The 23097-nt window shown below is 46.0% G+C and overlaps 1 protein-coding gene across 7 annotated transcripts in view; it reads right to left on the bottom strand.

Annotated features, from left to right (window-relative positions):
* LOC105452840 (myocyte-specific enhancer factor 2) overlaps positions 1-23097 on the bottom strand; it is a 70932-nt gene that overhangs the window by 18331 nt on the left and 29504 nt on the right. The window contains exon 1 of one of the 7 annotated variants that reach the window (XM_011694322.1): positions 21941-22000. The exons of 5 other annotated variants lie outside the window; for them this stretch is intronic. The gene's annotated coding sequence lies outside the window, so the exon portion shown is untranslated. Of the gene's footprint in view, positions 1-3397; positions 3494-21940; positions 22001-23097 lie in introns of those variants that run through there. One more of the 7 variants, XM_011694323.1, reaches the window with a different exon arrangement.

Here is a 23097-nt window from a genome sequence, read left to right as displayed (position 1 = left end):
CGCGTCCGTTTCACTGGCGAGCCGGTCTCGCGGCGGCGCGACCGAGACACGTGAGGCTCATTTGCATCTCGTTACTCTCGGCGTCGATTAATAATCGGCCGATAGCGGAGTCGCGGGCTACGCGCGCGTCCTCCTCCGATCCGCGGAGCGGAGCGGTTGCTATCTGACGAGATATGTACACGTCACACGCGCCGCGCCGAGAGAGGAGCGCGCGCGTATACGGTCCAGCTGATAAAACTCGTGCCTTATCTCGCAGCCCCGGGCGATTGTGTCCGCGACCGAGCCAATATCGAATTCAAAGGATTATCGCGCGAGATGCGCCGAGGTCGAGGCACAATGAAACGCGAGATACGACGTATATAATATACGTGGTGGCAAGTTTAAGAGTCGCGCCGCGAACGAGGTGTTATTACGGGAGGTATTAAACGGGAGTATTATTCGAAGAAAATATTACGTGCGTCTATTCTCGTTTCTCACTCTTCTACTTCGTTACTTTGAAAAGAAATATTCGGAATAACGCTCGAGTGCGAGAGCCAATAGATTGATTTAGAAATTATTACTTTAATAATAATCCTGTCGCCGGCAAAAATAACATTCTAGCGTTGTAGAATTAAGAGTGAAAAGAAAAACGACTGTTTATCGCATTCTTTTTTCCGTTTCCTGAAGCTCCGCTGAAGGATACGTAATAAACTTCTATCTATCTATCTATCTATCTATGCCTTATTCTTTATATCTTATCCTTGTAGCTGATAATTTCAGACCTGTACGTCTGTGCGCGTGTGTACGTGTTACTCGATGGAATCTTCGCTCGACTAACAACTATGCCGGCTCGTTAGGATGTCGCTTTGTCGGATCGTTTATGCGTGCAAACTTGCGCAGATTCCGCACCGATGCCCGCGCGCTAGATAGCGAACCGATCAAAACGACCATCGATGATTTATGGTATTCCGAGTAAAATAACGGCGGCGTGTATAAAATAAAAAGTTGAGCGTTTCTCAATCTGCGCGTAACGCGCAGTCAGAAATATTTTTACGCGAAAGAAAATACATCCGGAATGTCATAGTGCGTACCGCTGCGAATAAATTAAAGGCTGAAGAAATATTACAGTTACAATACGATAATTCGAATGAAAAGCGGGCGAGTTGACGTTTCGAAAATCTGATGTTTATCTGTATTATGGATTACGTGAACCTTGATTGTTTTACCACGATACTACTTCTACGCAATCTTTTGAGATTAAACAAAAACAAAATTGGTCTATCCCGAAATATCGAATTTTTCCGCTCCGCAATTTTTTTTTCTTCTCCGCCCCGAATAAAATTCCCATGACGCGCGCGTGCGCTTGCGTTCCAGATGATCGAATATTGTTTTAAGGATCTGATTAAGTATCTCGTCGTGGGCAGGAGATATAATTTATCACAGAGGCGTGATCCTCAGATTACACGGTGGATACCGTGAGCAGCGTACTCTTTTCTCTCTCGTGTTCTGCGAAGGGAGGGCGTCTTTAATCGGAGCGAGAGAACAGAGCTCGGTCCCCATTATTTTCTCGGTCAACCTAACAAAGTCGATACGACAGGAGAGAAAAAAAAAGAATTAGTAACCCCCAATCAGCGGTTCACAATGCTAAACAACACTTCGTGTATCTTACGTCACTAATGCTCCGGCTTAATATGCACAATGTACGTTTTTTCCTTTACTTCTTCACACGTTCGTTCACAAGCAAAATTCGCAGACGTGCGTCGCACAGTTTGCCGTGAATTTTTAAGTTAAAGATTTCAAAAATATTCAGAAAAATTTATATGTGCATTAAATGTATCGTGGTGCGTTTAATATGCATATAAATCATATTATGTCAACGATAACGAACCTATCGTTCGTATAACATAGCTATAATGAAAACGGAAATATGATAATGAACTAAGAGATTTCAGCAAACGATGTTAACGCAATCGCTATTACATAGTATAAGCGATAACTATTACTTTTTTAGGATTTTTGAACGAGTTATACTATCGAGAAACGCGACGTTGATTTGGGGACGCTTTCCAGGAACGAAAAAAAAAACGTTCTTTTTTCACGAAATATAGATTCTCCTGAATGGAATCTGTGCGGGAACAATTATCGAATTCCCAGAGAAATTCACGCCTCTTCTTCATTTTTTCCGTCGCTTTCCATATCCCGGCTATAAATTATGTAATATTTAAATTATGTAATCTCCTTTAGCCCCGGCTATAAATTAGATAAAGGAATTACTACTACATGTCAACGTAAACAATGTAATACCGCACACACGCTCCTCTGATTGTCTTATCAGCGCAGCATTAATTCCAGCTTGAGGAGAATGATTAACCGTATCGAACGTGCATTCGTAGAAAACGATTGTTCCATCTTTATAAAAGTTGCAACTCTCTTGCCGCAATCGTTCCGCGCCGAGCTCCCCGGCTCCTCTCCCCTCTGTGCTCTACATTATCAATAAAATAATATTGAATGTGTATCCCAGGGGAATTATATACCCTTGTCACTCCCGGTAATTCTGACCGGGGAGCGTCAGATCGTGACAGGATCTAATTCGGAATGATTATGAAATTACGACCGCTCTGAGTAAGACAGTCGCCGATATCGAATTAGAAGCGGAATACTAAAGCACACAGTGGCAATCGAATTAGAGGTAAGATACGATCGTCGCGATTACCGCATTACTCGCGATTATACTATTCAGTGTCGTCGAATTACCGTTTTTCTCTCGTACCGCCGACAAGAACGGTGGCTAAAACGCTGCTTTAATAACGATTAGAAACCTCGAGCGACAAGAGAGGTCCGTTCGCGGTGATAACGAAGTTACGGCGAATTGTGTCCTGAACTAATGCCGCGCGTTCCGGATAAAGCGGAGCTCCGAATTGTGAATCGCATTATACGCGCGCGTGGAGGGATCAAAGATCGAAACGAGAGTGGGTGTGTGTATGTGTGTGTGGGGGGGGGGGGGACGCGAAGATTCTCCATCCAGACCGGAGAAATCTCACGCGAAGTGAATCTTGGCCGGCCCGACTTCCCTTCTTCGCGCGAGGATCGCACGGTGTGCGATCGAGGAGTCTTGAGACGGCGAGCGCGTCAGACAGGCGCGCTCGAAGATACCGACCTGGACGAGGTCCAAGAAGACGTGCACGCATACCTAACAAACATCGATAGTGGGGAGAAGGGGGGGAGAGGAAAGGGGGAGAAGGAGAGATCTCTCAACGGAGATTCACCGTGACCGAAAGAGCGTTTCTGTTTCTCTCCATCCTCCCATCCGCGCTCCTCTCTCTCTCTCTCTCTCTCTCTCTTTCCTCACTCTCTTTACTCTTTCAACCCCGGGTTTCTCCCCCTCGCCGCTGCTATACTGCGAATTTGGTAAACTCACCGGGATCTCGCAGCCTACTGGATCATCAGCGGGGCATGTCGACGGCGGGAGTCAGGTCGGTCGGCCGAGTCCCTTGCTGAGCCCGCGCGGCGTATCGATCGATCTTCCCCGCGAGAGCGTCAACGAGAGCGAGGCCGAGAGCAAGCAAGCGAGCGGGCGATCCTCGGGATCGGCGCCGCGACGCGGCGCGCCGCACCGCACCGCACCGCGCCGAGCCGCGATCGCGATCTCGCTCGAGAGGCTTGCGCGCCGCGTGCAAGCGTGCGTGCGCGTGTCGTCGACGACGACAACGACGACGACGAGGAACGCGCACCGCCGACTAGCTATAGCGAGTGAACGTGCGAGAGCCGACGGATCGCCGACAACGAAGGTATCGTCGTCGTCGCGCGTCTCGTCGTGTCCCTTTCTCTCTCTCTCTCTCTCTCTCTCGCTCACGACGTTCGGCCGTTCTCCAGAACGACGTCAATGGTCCCGCGCGCGCGATCGATATCTCCCCACACCGCGATACAGCACCCCCGCGGCCGCCTCGCACGACGGAGAGAGACGCGGGTAAAGAGAGGCCGAGGATCGTGGGACGGCGCGATCGTTCGCCGATCAAAACAAAACTTCCCGCTGCTGCTGTTGTTGTCGCTACTGCTCCTCCTCCTCCACCACCTCCTTGCTCTCCTTCCTCTCCGTCCTCCTCCGCCGGATGCTGATTCTCGCACACTAATTCGCGTCGTCGCTGGCCGATACCACGCCGAACCGACGAACGAGCGAAGGAATCAACCGACAGGCACACTCACGGACTCCTCTCTTCTCTCTCTCTCTCTCTCTCTCGTCGTCGTTGTGGTCTCTCTATCGGGCGGTCGTTTTTTTTCCCCTCTTTGGCACACTCTCCAACCGGACTTACTCCTCTTCCTCTCTCGGCCGTACGCAAGCACGAATCGCGCGCGCGACACTCTGCTTTCTCCGTCGGCGACGACTCCGGTCTTCGTTCGCTGCTGTCCGACGATTCGCGTCGCGGCTCGTGTCGAGTGGAGAAAAATCAACCGCGAAACGTTCGCCAATTTCCGAGTCGAGTCCTCCTCTTCCTCCTGTCTTCGTTCTACGTTCGTTTTCTTTCTCTCTCTCTCTCTCTCTCTCTCTCTCTCTTACTCCACTTCCTTCACCTTCGCCGTGAATCACTCTAGCAAAAAGGGCGCACGATAATATTTATAGGGACGTGTCTCGGTATGAGAACGTGTCGCGGCGTGTCGTGGAATTTATTCTTAGGTCGGTGTGTCGGCACGCGTGCGTCGGTCACTACGTGCGCTCGGCTCCGTTCGTGTGTCTCGCGCGCGCGGTTGTGAGAGAGATAGGTTAGCTTTTTATCCGCGACGTTGATATCGCGGTTGACTAGATGCGTTGACTAGATCGCACGGGCGAGAGAACGAGCGTCTTTCTTAAAATATATACTTTTCCACGCGTGACAACAACCACACGACGGCGGATGGGGCGACACGGCGACGTGCGGCGTGGCGAAGGAGACGGCGGCGACGAGGGCTCCGACGGCGTAACACGCGCGGACGGCACTGCTTCTCCTCTACGCTGCCAGAGCGTATATTCAAATTTAGACACGCGTCGTCTCTCCGCGACTCCGACGGGTGCTGCCCTGGCGCACACAGCCGCGCGTATGTACGACGATGCACGACGACGACGACGGCGGCGGCAGCGGCGGCAGCGGCGGCGGCGGCGGCGGCGGCGGCGGCGGTGGCGGCAGCGGCGGTAGCCGCGCTTGCGGTGAGCTTGCCGTGAGGACGGTTAAAAAACCGGGGCGGTCGCGCGCGCTTCGACCAGTTCGCCCCGAGTTCGCGGTCGAGCCTGAAATAAAGATTTGAGGAAGTCGCGGTGAGAACCGGGAGCGAGAGAGTATGCGTGCGTGCGTGCGAGCGAGACGGACGGCGGCGGAGCGCGCGCGCGGGAGCGAGAGGTAGCGAGTGGTGGGAGTGGGAGGGAGCGAGAGAAAGAAAGAGAGAAGGTACGAGCGAGCGCGAGAGGGGGAAAGCGAGTCGCCGCGGTAAATCGTGTACCAGTCGGTCCACCTCGTCTCTGAAGTTCGCCACGGCGAGTCGAGATACGTCGCCGCGGCGCGGGACGCTCATTGGTCGATAACGCCGCGGACGTCAACCGCCGGCCGGCCAATCGCGTCGTGCGAAGCGCGCGCGCGCGCCATCTCGCGCCGCTCATCGCCGGCTCGTTGCTCTCGCTGGCTGGCCCTCGGCGCGACGCGCGACGACGTTAGCCGCCGTCCCCCTCGCACTCGCACCGCACGCCGCGCCGTCGCCGCGTTGTCGCCGCGCGCGGCTGGCGGCCGGTGCAGCGCGACGCGTGCGCGACGTGATGATCGTTTTCGCTCGCGTCAACGAGAGAGAAGCCGGAGCGTCGCGCGCGAGATTGCTGTGAATTTCCAATCATAACGGCGTAAACCAAAAACCGCGCGCTTCCGTTTTCCCCTTTTTTCTGTATCGCCCTATTTGTTTTTTGTTATTAAAACAATACCTAATCTTGATTTGACCGAATTTCGTCGATTGTCCTTTCTCGACGATGCGATTGGGTTTATTTGAAACTTTTACACGATATGCATTAAGTAGAAAAAATATGCAAGTTACAAGGAAAAATATTAAGGCGTGCTTTTAACAATGCTCCAATTCTTCATAAGTCGTGGGCAAATTTTTTTTTACAGCAATACGCAGCACAAACATGATATAAAGAAAATAATGAAGGAAACGTTTGTCTCCTCAAATTTTTATTAGTGTAAAGATTTGCAGGTGCAAGATGTAATGAATAAATGAAAAATTACATTAGGTAGGTACCATCGAATTTACATATTCCACAGCTTTAACTTTCTGTTTAATAACCATGGAATTGAGATTAAGAAATAAAGCCATGGAGATACGACAAGAGGCACGAGTGCAGTTTAAAGCGATTTGAAGAAATTGCACAGCGGCCGCAACGAATCTCTTCGAATCGCCGAACCGCGCCGAGGGGATTGCCATCATGGGTAATCAAATGAAATCAATCACGGCAACAAACAATCCGCGCGATTCCCGGTAATCGTTTCGAATATAATTTGCAATCTTGCGACGCACGTGTTTAAAGCATCATTAAGTTCCCTCAACGGCGCAGTATGTATTTTCCTCCGGTCGGTCGCGTGAGGCAAAGTGCGAGAGTACCCGCGGCGGTGCCGCGCGCGCGATACCGCGGCAAGAAAAATACTTGTCGGTATCGCGAAAAGAAGGCGATTATGAAACGAAGTTTAACAACGAGATTACGACGCCGTTACGTCGCGTACACGCGCGCTGATAGGAAGAAGACGCTGCCGCCGTCGTCGCTGCCGCGTGCCGTGCCGCGCCTTGTGCTGCACGCGGCGAGGGAAAGAGAGATGAAATAGAAAAAACACACCGAGGAGAACGTGCCGTTTAACGGCGCATTGGCGTCAGTCGATGCGCGATTCGACCGGCGAAAGGCCGCGTGTTTACGCAAACGGCAGCGCATCCTTACACTTTATTAATATTTCGCCCGCCAGAAATAACGCGGCGGCGGCAGCGGCGGCGGCGGCGGCGGCGGCGGTGACGGCGGCGGCGGTACACGGTTCAAGAATCGACCTGCGTTTTATACGGAGCTGGCGCATTACAAAGTGTGTATGCGCGCCTCGTAGTCGACGAAAATAACAATTGTGTTATAGACCGCGCGTATACGCGCGGCGCGGGAGCGACGTGCCCGAGTCATGCACCGCGGTATGCAAGTGCACGATTCTATTTAAGGCGTTATCCCCGCGCGCTTCCGCGCTCGATTTCCGCGTAACATCGCGCGAGAGGTGTGCGTGTGTGTACATACGTCCGATCCCTCTTCCGTCTTTGTTTTTCCGACCGAATTCCCCAGAGGTCCCCCGGACAGCTAGGACGGGGGATGGCCGTCATAATCCGAATGTTTTCCCACCGACTCGATTTGTATTCAAGTTCCCGAGCAACTCGATTTGTATTCAGGCACGCTTTACGTTCACGCGCAGTAGTGTGGAAGATACCCATATGGAGGTAGATGAGCGTAAAGTGAATTGTTTACTTAACACCGTGACAGTAGTGTCGCTCATATTTGGGCGATGTCTAAAATTCGCACAGGTCGCGTCACTCATTTGTAGGCGACGGTTTTATTTAACTGATTAAGAATAATTAATTTACCAAGTATTTAAGAAACATTATTATACCAAGACATTTAAAAGTAATATAAATATTAAAATATTATCACAATTATTATATATAGATATTAAAGTAATATCGTTAGATTTAATTAAACTCAATGCCGAAATCAGCTGATCAGTCAAACGAAATTCTAGTTAGTTTCGCAAATTAAATTGGCAAGATATTGAAAAGTTGCGACAAATCAATCTTATCGAAATACTTTCCTGAAGAGAAAATATCAAAATTATCAATAAATATTGAATATAATGATTTATAAAATACTATACTCAGTTTATAAAAGACGAGAGAATGTCACGTGTGATTTCGCAGCCTCACAGTCTGCGAAAAAAAAGTAGATAAAATATAGATCTGTATATGACGGGGAAATGATGATTCCGTCGGTCCGCTGAAAACAGGCGAATCCTAAAATCGTTCGTTGACAGAGTTATCGAAACCGCGCGATCGTTCAAAAAAACCGATGTCCCCGATTTCCACCGGATGCATCCGAAATTGACGTCGATTTGCTAAGGCGATATCGAGTGTCGCGGTAACACGTCAGTCGGAGTCGCCGACACTCCGCGGTTCATCTGTCCGGCGTAGACGGCGCGATAGCACATTTGAAATCCTGTCCTGACAAATATATCAAATCCCGAAAATATCCCGCGCGCGTACGTTTTCGCAGCCAAATTTTACAACACGTCATTAAAAATTTTTCGAAATTGCGCTCTCGCGGACAGTTGGAATTGCACGAGTCACAAGTCGCCTTTTTTTCACAAAATGAAATCAGGATGATATACCGGTATAGTAAAATACGAAAGTAATACACGGAGAGAATTTTATTTTAAAATTTATCCTGAAAATCATGTTAATTATAGGACAATATAGTATTTCGACGAATTTTATGTGATTTTCACTATTTTTTTAAATACACACTACCAAAAAATTTATTGTAGTGCACAGTAAAATTTACCAAAATATTATATTGTCCCACAATTAACATGATTTTCAGGGTAAATTTTAAAAGGAAATTCTCTCCGTGATAAAAATACAGATTAATAAAACACTAAAACAGTAAAATGACAGATTAACAATCTAAAAAAGCACGACTCCTCTCTCCCCCTCGTAACTATAATTCTGATCCTCGTGGAAATTCGGAATACCAATAAAATAATACGAGTAATCCTTTGTCGAATATAAACGTGCTCGTGTAGAAGTTATGTTATTATACATCATCTGGCAATGATATCAGTCGTAATACAAAAAAGATTATTTATATAAGATTTTCGGAGTTTCATGACACGTGGCCGTGCCGCGAGATTTATTCGTTCGTGGACCGGCGTCCGTTCGGGAGAGCCTAGGGAGGTTTAGGCCTCTGACAACTCGTGCACAACTGTTGCACTGGCCTGGATTGTACAATAAGACGCGGAGATCTACGAGGCGGGGGAGATATTCGTGTCGGATATTCGTCGATGTAAAAAGCTCGCGCGGGAGCCGCGCGGTGCCTGTCGATATTTAACGAATTATCGCCGGTACTGGGGTAAATATAAATCTACTCCAGGTCGGATCGTAATGTATTATGCATGAGCTGCAATGTAGCTGTACCCCTGCAGAGGTTGGACAACCTAACCCGTCGAGAGAGAGAGAAAGCGAGAGAGAGAGAGAGAGAGAGAGAGAGAGAGAGAGAGAGAGAGAGAGAGAACAGGCAAGTGCTCAATATGTCCTGGCCTATCGATCTCGCGCCGAGCGAGCGCGAGAAGACACGAGAAACGGAAGACGGATAAGTAATTAATAAGCCTAAAACGGGTTCGCGGTCGACGATGATCGTTCGCACTCGGGGACACATTCGGATACGCAACGGTGTTACATGCGGGGAACGGGACCGACGGATTGGATTATAGGAGCCAGGCACTCGAGAATACTTGGCTTGTGGGATTTTTTGTATAAGGGAGAGAATCGCGCTCACTAGTCACTTCTAAAATTCCACCGAAAGTTAACCGTCTTGAATTCGATTACTTAAATCAACTGTTTTAAATTGAAGCGATGCTTCCATCTAAATATATGTACATCTCTTACCCTGTCTTAATTCAGATAATATCTATTTATCCTAAAATTATTTAATCGAGACTAAAATACGAGTCGAAGAAATCGGAGATAATTCGTTGTTTCTCTGTCTATATTAATTCTACATTAATATCTATCTTTTTATTTCTGCCAAATGCCGACACAGAAATATCTCGATAGCAGCGTGAACTGCGAATCCGTGTTTCTGGATAATCATATGCGTGACAATTATACTCGAATAATTATATGCATCTCTCAAAAAATATCTGACTCTCTTAAAAGTCGATTAACATAATTCCCGATGCGTGAAAATTTTTGGAATTCCAACATCTGGAATTCCAACGTTTTGTCTTCCACATGTAAGAGCAATAGTGCATGCAAAAATTTACAGAGCGCGTCCCGAAACATTGCTGAGGATTCGCATGTATGTACCGCTTCTACTTCTGATGCGCCATATAAAATATCGAAAAATAATGTCGGATGCTCACCGGTGCTCGGGCGAACGGGGATATTTAATTAAGCGGCATAAGCTATGCATGGCCGTTGTGCGAGATGAAGCGAACCGACGCGACGCGCCACGTCGAACGGATCGACTGCTGCACGTTCATCACGGTGACACTTTCGCAGAAGAAAATATATACCTATCCATTCAGTTGGAAATGACAAATTAACGGCGAGGCACGGATAATAGACGAGTAACTCGGTTACGAGATGCATTCGAGAGGAGCTATATGTGAAAAGTAACGTCGCCTCTGGCTCCGCTCTCAGTTCAGTCCGACCGATATAGATCGCGCGATCGACAACTCTTTCTCGGATCTTACGAAGTCGACATTGCATTATTTTAGCGGGATATTACCATTTCGATGGATCCGTTGCACCGAGGTCGCGGTGGAAAAATGCAAAAATAAAAGCGCCGCGCCGTCACCTGTCTATCTCGTTTCGAGTTTAAAAATTCGTAAAACAAATTGTGTGCTTAAAATTATTTCCCGCTGATCGAAGCCATTTTAAACGCAGCTTTTGTGGTGTATCGAGAGCCTCGCGCGGGGTATAAAAGTACAAAATTACGATAATAAACCGAAACGAAAACCTTGCACAAAAAAATTTACCCGCAAGTTGAATTTCCCATGCAATTAATGCATTAAATATAACCCATTTCTATTTGCGACCGGTATCTTATTTGCACACACACACACACACACAAAAAAGGAAAAACGCTTTTCCATCTATAATGTTATTAACTACGTGGCGCACACAGAGAGAATTTCTAAAGCACAGTAAATTTATTATAAGATATCGATTTCTTTATACTTTCTAATTTTTGTAAACTTTTTTGCTCGCCCAACGTTTTAGAGCCACTGGGTATAACTTATTGCTAACAAACGCCTCTCTCATTCCCTTCTCTCTTGTTTCGAATGTAACGCGAGCCTTTTTTCGGTATTTAAATTGTCACGTAAAACAAAACAAAAAAAAAAGAAGCCCACGAATGTAGGCGAGAAGGAAATTCCCGGGGGAACACGCAGAAAGAGAGCACCCAGAAGAGGGAAAGAGGTGGAAGAAAAAGGGGACGAGGGATGGGAAAAGAGAAAGCGTAGAAAACAGGTAGAGATGATGGGCGCGGATGCCTTTTAGCACTGTGTAAAAGGGACGCCGGGCCCTCGTGATCTCCTTTTGCTCGACGGTGCGAAGGAAAAACAATGAACGTAACAAATACCTTCCGACCGGCGGGATCGATAACAATATCGGGGCGATATGTTATAGTCGCATCCCTCTCTCGCTCTTCCCTCCTCAACCTCTCTGTACCTCAAGTTCCCCTCCCCCCTTTCTCTCTCTCTCTCTCTCTCTCTCTCTCTCTCTCTCTCTCTCTCTCTCTCTCTCATCATTGTAGATATGTACATATACATATGTATGTACATACATATATACATATATCCGTCTCTTCGTCTCTCTCTTCATCTCCATCTCTCTCCTTCTCCCGTCGTCAAACTCACACGGCAGCAGCAACCAACGGTAGCAATGATATTAAATTCTTCAGGAAAATCTAGGAAAGTCCATCTTCATTATCGGATGAACCGCGCTTAACCGTGTGACCTGGTCGATCGAGCGCCGAATCGAAAATAGCAGCGCATCGAAAATGATGGTAAGCGAGACAGTTCGCGAAACGAAAATAGACGTTGGACAACGGAGGTTCTTAAAATTCAAAGCTGCAAAACAATTATCCCTTATATCTCGGCGGATCGTCACTTCGGAGTCGATCGGACGTGTAACCTGCCGGTAGTCCGTGTGACGTTATCAATTAGCGCTCATAATTCGGCGATATAATTCGTCAGCGTTAGAGATACTCGGCTTAATCGACAGATACCTGACAGATCCTTTATATATTTCAAATGCGCCTCAAGTGTTTTTTGTCATCGCCGAGATGTAATAATTAATTTTGTCTTAAGACTTAATATAATAGACTCCCCTTTGCCAATAGAGCTTTCACGTAACGTAATTTCAAAGGAATGGAAAATTATGTATAGTCTCGTATTCTCGAAATCTAAATTATATTCGCCCCAATAATTATTCTATAAAAATTTATTAATCTCGCAGATATATAAATCTCACGTATTTTTGGATATTTTTTGGATTCCCAGATCAAAGCTTTATTAACTTACTGAATTTTTTTAATTATACATAATACTTTATCGAATATTGACACGTCTGGAGCTAAAATAAAATACCAGATTTCTATTCATGCGGTTTGCAAATACACCGTTTCAAATTAAATCTTCAATTTCATTTTCATTATTAATTCTAATAATATAGCTCTTCTAAAAGACGCAGGCGAATAATATAGATCGCTTATCGCTTATAAAATAAAGTAGTAAATCGCTTGTCATCAAAAAAAGATCCTTCTGACTATCCATGAGACATTTCGCATTATTTATCAGATAGCTTTCTTACCGATTAACGTTTCTACGAAAGTTATCTTCAAACAAAAAAAAAGATTATTTGCGATTAGCAGAAATAATGTGTGAAGAGTACCTACTTGGAAAGAAGTAAATTCAACTACGAAAATATAAAAAGAGGTCAATATCACCATCACGCTATCCTAGACGCTCCGATATCAATTGAATATGGCCTAAATCTAAAACTAAAATTAGTCCCGAAGAGATAATTCTCCGATAACCAATTATATGGGGTGCCTTAGGAAGAAAATCGAGTCGCGGATCGTCATTGTTATCGTAGCATCTTCATAAATTGAAATCGAAATCGATATAATTCGGGAGAATGTAAATTTCCATTATAAATACAATGGAAACGATCATTGCGCGCTTAATTGTGACAAATGGAGGCCACGATTGGCGTACAGGGGGACACATTTTTCTATGTATAACACACACGAAAATTGGGACCACGGAAATATATTCGGCAATTTCAATCACGACTTTAAACACTGACTTTTACGAATATATATATATATATATATATATCTCGCGAATTCTTGATATATTTTCAAACTATCTCGTGTGTAGCTTAGATGGAAAATGGATCTCGCGGATAATTCAATAAAGTGTAATTTTTAAACAGCACAAACGGGGTCGTCGCCAACCAGAGGATATTTTCAAGAGGAGATATTTTGAGAAAAAGGGATTATAAAGCCGAGCGAAGTGTGCGCGGCTAAGGATAATTACTTAAATCCGGCAGAAAGAGAGAAAGAAAAAGAAGAAAGATATGATATGTGATATATGTAAAAAAAATATCCATAATGCTATATGTTATGTCGTAGAATTAATCAAATATGCGATTGATAACTTTAGTCGAAAACGTCGAGCGAAATGATCTTATCAATTTTAAACCTTTGTTTAAAAATTAAACGAAGTTATATAAAATTGTACAATATGTATGTACAAAAGAAAATTATTCAAGACAAGGCTTATACACACGCATTTCCTTTATTTTAACAAAAAAAAAAAAAAAAAAAAAAAGAGTATTGGTGTGCATGTGATGGGTCAAAAATCTCCGTGAGTAAAAAATTTTGTCAGTTTGAAATCAACGTTGCAATCGAGGTCACAAATGCGATCAACGGGCATTATGTTAGTTTATATTTTTTAATATTTAATAACAAATGCGAGCGACAACGAAGATTTCATTTTAATGCAGTTGTACAAGTCACATGCTCGAATTATGCTCGGAGAGAACACGCCGGAAAAGGCTTGCGTCCGCGGTTGGGAGCTAGAGAACGCGGTGTTTGTCCCAAAGCTCTCCTTCCGGAGGCGCAAAGAAACTTGGACTTCCCGTGGAAGAAGTAGACTTCGAAGGTTCGTGCCCGAACGAAAATACCAGGTGGCGACCATACCTCGTATTACCCGTTCGAGCAGCAACACTAACGAACGATCTCTCGTATCTCTCTTTCTCTCTCCCTCCCTGCCTCCCCCCCTCTCTCTCTCTCTCTCAGTCTCCGCGCGACACTCTGACTCAAGACAGGCGTCTGTTGCCATACCGGATATCCGCTCACCCTGCCTGCCGTCCGTCCCGACATCTCGAAGGGACATCTTGCTCCTACGGAGGAGCAAGAAGGCTGGGGAGAGAGAGAGAGAGAGAGAGAAAGAGAGAAGATTGTCGAGGGTAACGAAGGGAGTTTTAACGAAACGATATATACGTATATCGTGGGCGGGATGTTCACATATTGCCGGTAACGCGAGAACGTGTCACGTTAAAGCCAGTATGTCTGCCTACGTTTAATCCTTCATTGCGTTTTACGCGATAGCACCCAGCGGATACACTGGTGCGAATCAAAGAGTGATCGATTTTCTCGATTAACTTCCATCCTATCGTGCCGCGACAAAAATAGAAACGACAGACGCTACTAAATATACATATCATATAAATATTCGTAAATTTTATCGCATCTCGCACAAGGATGCGATGAGGACCCAACGAAAAAATTTAATCACGAGAAAGTCCAGAGTAAAATATTTCAATGATGAAATTCTTCGCGAGTAGCTCTTTTCTGTCTTTCTTTCTTTTTTTTTTTAAGAAATTTCGAGGAAATTAAAATTCGAGATTATATAAAAATCAGAACCGACGTTCATTTTGCGACATTCTTTTTTCGTATATTTTGACGGATATTATACTCTTTCGCGGCTTTATTTGAGTAACTCAAATGATATTTCGATGTGAAAGGTATGACAGGTATGAAGTCATATCGCGTACCAGCTGGGGAACGAGAAAAATCGCGAGACAGAACGAGGTAACGACTATAAATGATGTGACATTATGCATGGAGCGTGCAAGCTGACGCTGTGTCGACCATTAACGTTAAACTGGAATAGGAATTGATATATTTTAGCGCCAGCGGAGATATAAAAACGATTTGCGGGGATAAAATTCCTGCACGTTTTTCACGATGAATCGGTAAAAGAAATTTAATTCGAGGAGGCGAATTATAATGAATATTTAACATAATCTCCTGATGGGCTTTACCCGCGATCTTTCCTCGATCGACCTTCGGAGCGAGTGGCGCGCGTTTTAATCCACGTGGCATTTCTAGTTTCAATCGTAACAAAAAACACGCGTCATGCTCACTTAAGTAATCGAACACGCAGTTATACGGAAAGAAAAAATAGATGCACAACTTAACGTAAAGGAATATATGATAGGCGTGAGCGCGATATCGTGCGAGCGCTAAAAACGATAAGGCGACTTAATCCAACGCGTTTTACTCTACGTGGTGGTATCGTCAGTGAAGTTTTTACTTCGCGCTCATTCGTAACAAAAAAAGAAACACAAACGCACGTGTGTCACGCTCACTCGCGGGTAATCAAACGCGCGGTTATACGAAAAAAAAACACAAAATAGATGTAGAAATGACGCGCGAATACTAAAAAGACATAACGCGATTTAATTTAATGCACTTTGAAGCACGTGGTATCTCTATATAACTCAGTCTCGTAAATAAGAACGCATAATGATCGCTTAAAAAAATCAAACGCGCAATTACGTTGCAGGGGAAAAAGTAGATGCAAATCTAATGCGGAAGTATGACGCGCGAGTGATACTCCGCGTGTGAGTACTATGCAGAAAGGATGACGCGATGTAATTCAACGTGTCTGGATATTCGCGTGATATTTTCACTTCGACGTTCAATCGCGGCCGAAAATCGCGCTCGCAATCGTACTCGAGTAATCGAACACACGGTTAATATACGGACAAAAAATAGATGCGCGCTTAATGCGCGGAGATGAATGATACGTGAACGGCGTTCGCGCGAGCACTGAAAGGGTAACGCGATTTAACTTTAACGCGTTTCGAGATCCAGTTGCTATTTCCGATTCGCGCGTTCGATTAACACAAAAACCCGATCGTATAATCACTTATAAGTGATCGAACGCTACGTGGAAAGAAATGTATGCAGACCTAATGCAGAGATATATGGGCGCGTGAATACGTGAAAAGGATAACGCGATTTAATGGACGAGTGCATTGATCATTACACGCTTTATCTGCCTACATGCTTATTTGATATTTCAATGAGCGGATTATGAAAATTCCGATGCACGCGCTATCCAGGCGAATGCGTACAATATAACATTGCGGGGGTTATTAAAATGTTTCGGCCGCGCGCATTATCAATAAACTCCCGCTAATGAGGATATTAATTAAATGAAAGTCCAACGGGTTATTAATTAAATCAGAAAATCGTCGCATTTCGGGCGTCTCGTCGGAAGATGACGTCCGGCAGACGAGCCGAGAGATTTTTCGAAACACACTGTATGTATTTCGTATGCGTAATAAGAAGAAAAATGTACGATAAAAAAAAAATTCACAATAAAAAATTGTTTTCAATAACTCAACGATGCGTCATCCATGTCAATAACATGCTAATTCTACGCCAAGAACGAGTTTACTTGTAACTAATGATAATCTAATTGATAATCAAATCACTTGCCGATTACGCATTTTTGCATGTAAAAAAAAAACTTCAAAGCAATATCTCACTTCGAAACGAGAGGAAAAAACGCAGAGATTTAAATTGAAAAATCGATTGAAAATATCGCAAATAGTCACATCACGCGTCAGTAAAAGGGTCAGTAAATCTTTCGGGGAGAGAACGCTGTCGGAAGGTACTCTCTCGCATCTCTCTCTTTCGGGTCCTAATATAGATCAATCCGAGTTGTGGACCCAAGTTCCATCTCCTGTCCTCAATCCTTCAGAGCTATCCGTTTCGCAAGCGGCTTTCGGAATCGGTGTTTCGGACACCGACCGAAAGCCTCCCCGTCAGGGTCTCGCAAAGGCATCGTCGCGCGGCGTCCGTCCGTCGGCCATTCGGCCGCGTCGCGACGCGACGCGCACTTGGCACGGCGTCAAGAGAAAAGGAGCGAGACGCGGGCGGAGCTTTTGCCGGCGGTGTGAGGATCGGCCCCCGCTTCCCCCCGTCCCACCGCCGTCGCGCGAGATCGCGAAAGCCGAGAGAGGACCGAGCTGAAATATGATTTACGACGATACAGCTATCAGTCACCATAAACGAGGGGTATACTTCACCAACCGCGGAGCAAGAGGGAGGGAAGGAAAAAACCAAAAAAAAAAAAAAAGGAGAAAGCGAGAGACACGCTGCGCGCGTAAAAAAGTCGCGCGAAAGCGCAAAAAAAAAGGAAAAAAGAACGACCAGACGAGACGTTTGATATGGAATCCGAACGCGCTATCGATCGCGTCTCTATATACCTATCTACGAGTTCGCGCGAGTTCCGTAAATAGTCGCGCGGATTTTCGGAGTCATCACTCTTCATTTTGCGCGGCGCTCGAAAGCTTCCACTCCGGAATCCGCGCTGCTCGAACCGCCGCGGCGCGCGGATGTCAATGAAACGCGTCAGATTCAATTAAGCCGGTGCTATCCAGCGTTCGGAACTTCGCCGACCTGCATGCATGCTTGACCTGTGGCTCGTTGTTGTTCATTAGCATTTGTTCGCCGGGGGGTTATGTAAAATGCCACGGAAATATCTGCGTTGACGTGTCGCCCGATGCGCTCTTCCGCGATTCGCGCGGTCGAATTATAATTGCGAAAAATCGCATCAGCGCGATCAACGCGAAATCGTAGGTCGACGTGAAAGAGCGTCATGGGCCATTAAGGGGAAAATAATATGTCCTTCAATTTTGGCTCGCACCAAATAACGATACTAGAGTTATACGTATCACAAAAGGAGAATTAAAATCCTCCTTTTGACACGTACTTCTGTCTATTCCCCCTCCGCCCGTCCCTTCCACCTCCCCATCGTAAAATCCACGATAATTGCGAAACTGATCGCAATAGACATCTCTCTTGCATCTATCGTTCAAATAATTCTCTCGAGACGATCAGAGGTTCGAGGAACGTCGTAACATTATATATAAAAGCCATATAATGATATGCTTGCCGTTATCTACGAGTTCTATGAATTCACGTAGGGAAACTTGAGCTTTTGCCGCTACAGCGTAGCACCACCGCCCTCGCGGCTCGAAAGCACTATGGCGGTTTCAAGCGGAAGCTACGGTTCTCTGAAACGCCACTAATTAGCGATGTTCGTCCGTTCAATTTCCCGTGCTCGGCACGTTCGCCGCGTACGAATCTTCCGTGTCCCGTGATGAATTACTCTCCGCAGTGGTATAAAAATTCACCGGGCCGGGAAAGCTCGGTACATTACGCGGAACATGCAGCGCGAGCTTGTACAGCGAACATTGCGTAAAAGAGAATGAGTTAGGTCGCGTTATTTCACGTTGGTAATCCTCCGCTGCGAATTTCCGACGAAAAGTGAAAATCACGTTTTGTTTGGGGAAACCAGAAGTCGCCTCTCGGCGTGAACCATCTGGCCGTCGTTATCGTCTAATTGTAAGTCGGACGAGCGGGGTATACAAAAAAAACCTTGACTCGACCATCGTAAGTCGTTTATACGTCGCATTGTTGTGCAAAGCCGAGCGGTGCATGAGGTGCCGGTAACATACAGGGCATTACAAGTAAAAAAAGAAGGAAGCAAAGGAGATAGCACGAGATTTCGTGTGTCGTGTCAAATATTGAGTGTCGTATTACTTATGTCGTATCTTGCGAGATTTCGCTATAAAAATTCCTCAGTATATCTCAAGACAGCTGACCGCTGCCGTGTGAAAAAGAAGTTAAGCGGTAATAGCAACATCGAAAGCAGAAAGCAGGCGAAACTGTTTTGCTAACGCGAAATGTATCGCGGACTCCTAGACTGCGTCGAATTGCTCCTCGCGAGACTCGCCCAGATTTCATTTCACGTCGGGATAATAATAAACAATTATAATTGACGAAACGTGGATCGGCATGGTTGAACGTAATAGACACGATGAGGGGCATCGGGGCGTGCAAAATACGCGTGAAGAGTATACTTCGGCCTATACACAGCACGCTGTAAAATAAAAAAAAAACAGCAAACCAGAAATAAATTGTACGCCCACTAGCCGCGTTTTTTTCTACGTTATTAGATCGTGTGTGTGCGAGAAAGCGAGAGGGAGAGAGGAGAAAAAGAGAGAAGAGAGAGAGAGAGGAGAGAGAAAGAGAGAGAAAGCCAGGCTTCATGTAGGATCCAGTCAAGGTAACGGCGGTGATTATCGTAAGAATTTACGTCGATGTTATCCACGGCTGATCCATGATGGTACAAAGCGAGGTCGTCACGAAAATGGCGAATACGAGTGCGGCCATTAATTCGTAAACACTCTCTCGCAGAGATACAATTAATGATTCAATTTGTAACGAGTCGAGGGAAAAAAAGAACAATTAGCGAAGAAAACCGAGAAGTCGGGGAATTATTTATCTTATTTTTGCGGCAACCGCGACAGCGCTAACCGCTAATAATTGCAAGGCCAATTGCGAGAAAATTAACAAATTGTTGTCTGTTGTGGGAGATAATAGTCATCAATAAGAGCGGATCGTTAAGATAACTTTTCCGATCAAAAATAAATACGATTCGCATTCAGATTAAATTATTTGACGTACGAATCACGTAGACATATTGAATCATGTAAATTGTTTTTTTGTCAACTGCTTAAACACTTGCAAATTTAATTTGAAATAAATAAATAATATTACAGTCGCTACATAAGTAAAATTTGGAAATTCGCTTTGCCGTACTTCTAACTAAACATAGTATAAGGCTGTTAATTGCGAATAATACAATATCAGCCAGTATTGCAATTATAAAAAGTCGTGTATATCTCTCATCTACAGCAAAAATGAGCAATTCTCTAGTTCTCCAGCATCAAAAAATATAAGAAACTTTTTACAGAGAATTCTCAACTTTCCCCGACATTCATTAGTTGCCATCCAATTTTTTCAATTTTTATTCCTCGATTTGCTCGCAATAATCCGACGAAAAAATTACGAAGTATGAAACTACACTAAAATGCAGGAAATGTTCGATTAAACTCGCACTCCGATTTTCCGTGGAAATTGGAAAATTGAATTAAGGACCATATACCGGTAATACGAGGAATTCCTATTATACGAACAACGCTTTGTTCCGGTTAAAATTACTTGGAAGTAAATTAAATTAAACGATGATAGCTACGTGCATATATTCGCAGCGAATATGAACTCGTAAATTTGCAAGTTCGATAGGAATTCGCGTTTAATCTTTTCTGCGATCGAACATATCGAACCTGATGGCGAGGCAGAGATTGCTCTTAAACGATTTATTCCGCTCAATCTGCAGGAAATAATTTAGAGGAAATTATCTGGAGGAACTTAAAATTTTTACAAGCGTTATATTCAATTTTCAATAATCCCACAGTGTTGTCTGCAGCATTATAAGTCTGAGACACAGTCGAGAGAGATGAAAGTTAAGACGCCATTAAAAGCGACACGCATGAAAAAGCTCGGAAGCGTGATGTTTTCGCTTTGAGACTAAAGGAGACAAGTTCGACCGGTGTTAACTATCGTGGCACGTTAATGGGTGAGAGATCCGCGATTGGATCTGGCAGCCGAGGCTCCACACGTATACAGCTATCGTACGACGGCGAAGCCCTCTACGTTGAGGCTTCACGTCAACGGGCAGGTTCCACTTCACGGATTCCGAGAACTTACATCGGAACTACGTGATGAGGCGAGGACTTCATGACATCACAAACCGAGTGGCCGTTACGTCCGAGTAATCTAACCGCTCGCTTGCGAACAGCAACACTCGCCGCGAAACGTGACTCGTCGTGGCGAATGATGAGAACAAGAAGCAACACGAAGATGAAGAAGAAGAAGAAACGCCGAGTCAAATTGCCTTATAGATCGATAAGCCCGCTGAATTCGACCACGGATTGTTGGAGAGAACTGTGTCCTGCTAAATCCCTATCGGACGAACGATAGCGCGCACAGTGCTCGCGGCAAAGCGACTAAAAGCGCGAGTAGCCGTATACGCGATCGCGCGAGAGACGGCGACGCGTCGGTTACGGTTTTAGCGGTGAGAACCGCCGCGAGGGAAAGAGAGTAATAATCTTCACGGGAGAGTAATACGGGTGTGCACGAGGACGAAGAGAAAGAGAGAAAGAGAGAGAGAGAGAGAGAGAGAGAGAGAGAGAGAGAGATGAGAGCGAGAGGTGGATTCGAGCGAAGCGGGCGAATCGGCGGGTGTATATTAACAAACCGCGAGAAAAGACACCAAAAATAATTCCCGCGCGCGAAGAAATAAATCCGTGGATACCGGGATGCGCGCAGGGCAAGAAGAGGTACGCCCGTGCCGCACAGGCAGGGTGGTGCCTAAAAGAAGGTTGACCGGGTGGGTTCTGGGTAGTAAGCTGAATTAGTAAACCGCCATCGGAAGCGAGAGAGCGGGTGTGTATTATAAGAGGCGCGGCGAGGCGATCGTCGCGGGTAGTCGCAAAAGTGCCGCGGGCTCGGTTTTCGATCGGTTGTCGCGGTTTTCTTCTCCGGAGAAAAGAAAGCACAGAAGGAGAGAGAAAGACAAAGAAGGGACAAGAGCGAAAGGAAGAGGGAGACGTCCTTCGAGAAAGAGAGGCGAAGATGGCGAATTCGCGCACGCCTGCAGGATGGTGTCGCGACAACTCGCGTCCGCGGAAACCACGAAGATCACGGTACCCGGCTGATGGCGAGATGGACGACCCCGGTGACCTCCGGTACGCGAGGGACAATGACGACGGACGATGACGATGGGTACCGCGAGAGCGGAGAACGCGAACGGGGAAGCGCGAGACCGCGACGATGCCGCGACGTGCCGACGGCGATGATGATGATGATGAAGAAGAAGAAGAAGAAGAAGCAAGCAGGCAGCTGCTCGTAGCAGCAGCAGCAGGCAAGACTTACCTCTGCTGTTTTTAGAACTCCACTCCCAGAACTGCCGCGGGCCGAGCCGAGCCAAAACCAAAATACCACCGATATAGAGTAGCGCCCCTTTTCCCCCGTGGGGTGGAGGGACGCGGCGCAAAGAAGAGATGGAGAGATCGCGGGTGTGTGTGCATGTGCGTGTGCACGAGTGATCGGGTGTGTGCGCGCAAGAACGGCCCACCTCTCTCCCGACGATACCCAACCAACGGCGCGGACCTCGAGCAACAACGACGGAGACGATGGCTAACCTAACGGACGAACAAGACGATCGCAAACATGACGACGAAGACGAAGAAGACGACGACGACGACGACGACCGACCGCCGATGATGGCGGCGACCATGAAGACGCGCCGCCGCCGCCGCCGCCGCCGCCGCGACCATGAGGAGAGGCACGAGGATGGCATGTCGTGCCGCGCCATTATGGCGGCCCCTCGTCCGTGATTCAAAGAGACCGAGGATTGAAATCAGTGTAATCTCGGTGAGTCCACCTCCTTCGATGTTACAGATACAGGAAAATGTAGCTTGAGAAAATGTTCGCAGAACGTCGCGTTCTGCATTGAACAAGAGTGGAGAGTAAGCCTAACGCGAGAGTATGGCATATGAAGCATTATCCTAAAGTGGATCTTGCGACCGCGGGCTGGTTGTGCGACGACGATGAAAACGAGCGGCGAGATAATTGTAAACAATCGAAGAATTTATAGACGTATATTTGCAAGGTCTGCTTCTAGGTCTAGTGCTATATAAAATGATTCTTATCGCTTACTTCTACACAGTCTCTTGTTTCTACCGTCGCGAATAGGCATATTATACGTAAACCTTCCGTGTATCTATAGCATCGAAATTTCAACTCATCGACATTGTACTGAATTTCATTCTATAATAAGCTTGAAATTGACGCAGAACTATAGCCCTGGGTAACACGGTCATCAATAATTAAATTGATTGTTATATCACCGCGCGAGGCTGCGCAGACCATTATCTTCGAATCTTATAATTTTTTCATTCTTCCGTCTGTGTACGCGCACCTTTCTCGAATAAAAGCGTCATTCGTACCGTGTTTTCGCAATATACACGCAAATGTACGGCGTCGCGAAGGATCCACGAAGAGAGAGAGAGAGAGAGAGAGAGAGAGAG

The sequence above is a fragment of the Wasmannia auropunctata genome, unplaced genomic scaffold (assembly GCF_000956235.1).
Source record: "Wasmannia auropunctata unplaced genomic scaffold, wasmannia.A_1.0 LD336026.1, whole genome shotgun sequence".
Taxonomy (NCBI): Eukaryota; Metazoa; Arthropoda; class Insecta; order Hymenoptera; family Formicidae; genus Wasmannia; species Wasmannia auropunctata.
Note: the sequence above shows the minus strand (reverse complement) of the source record. Positions and strands in the feature narration are given on the sequence as shown.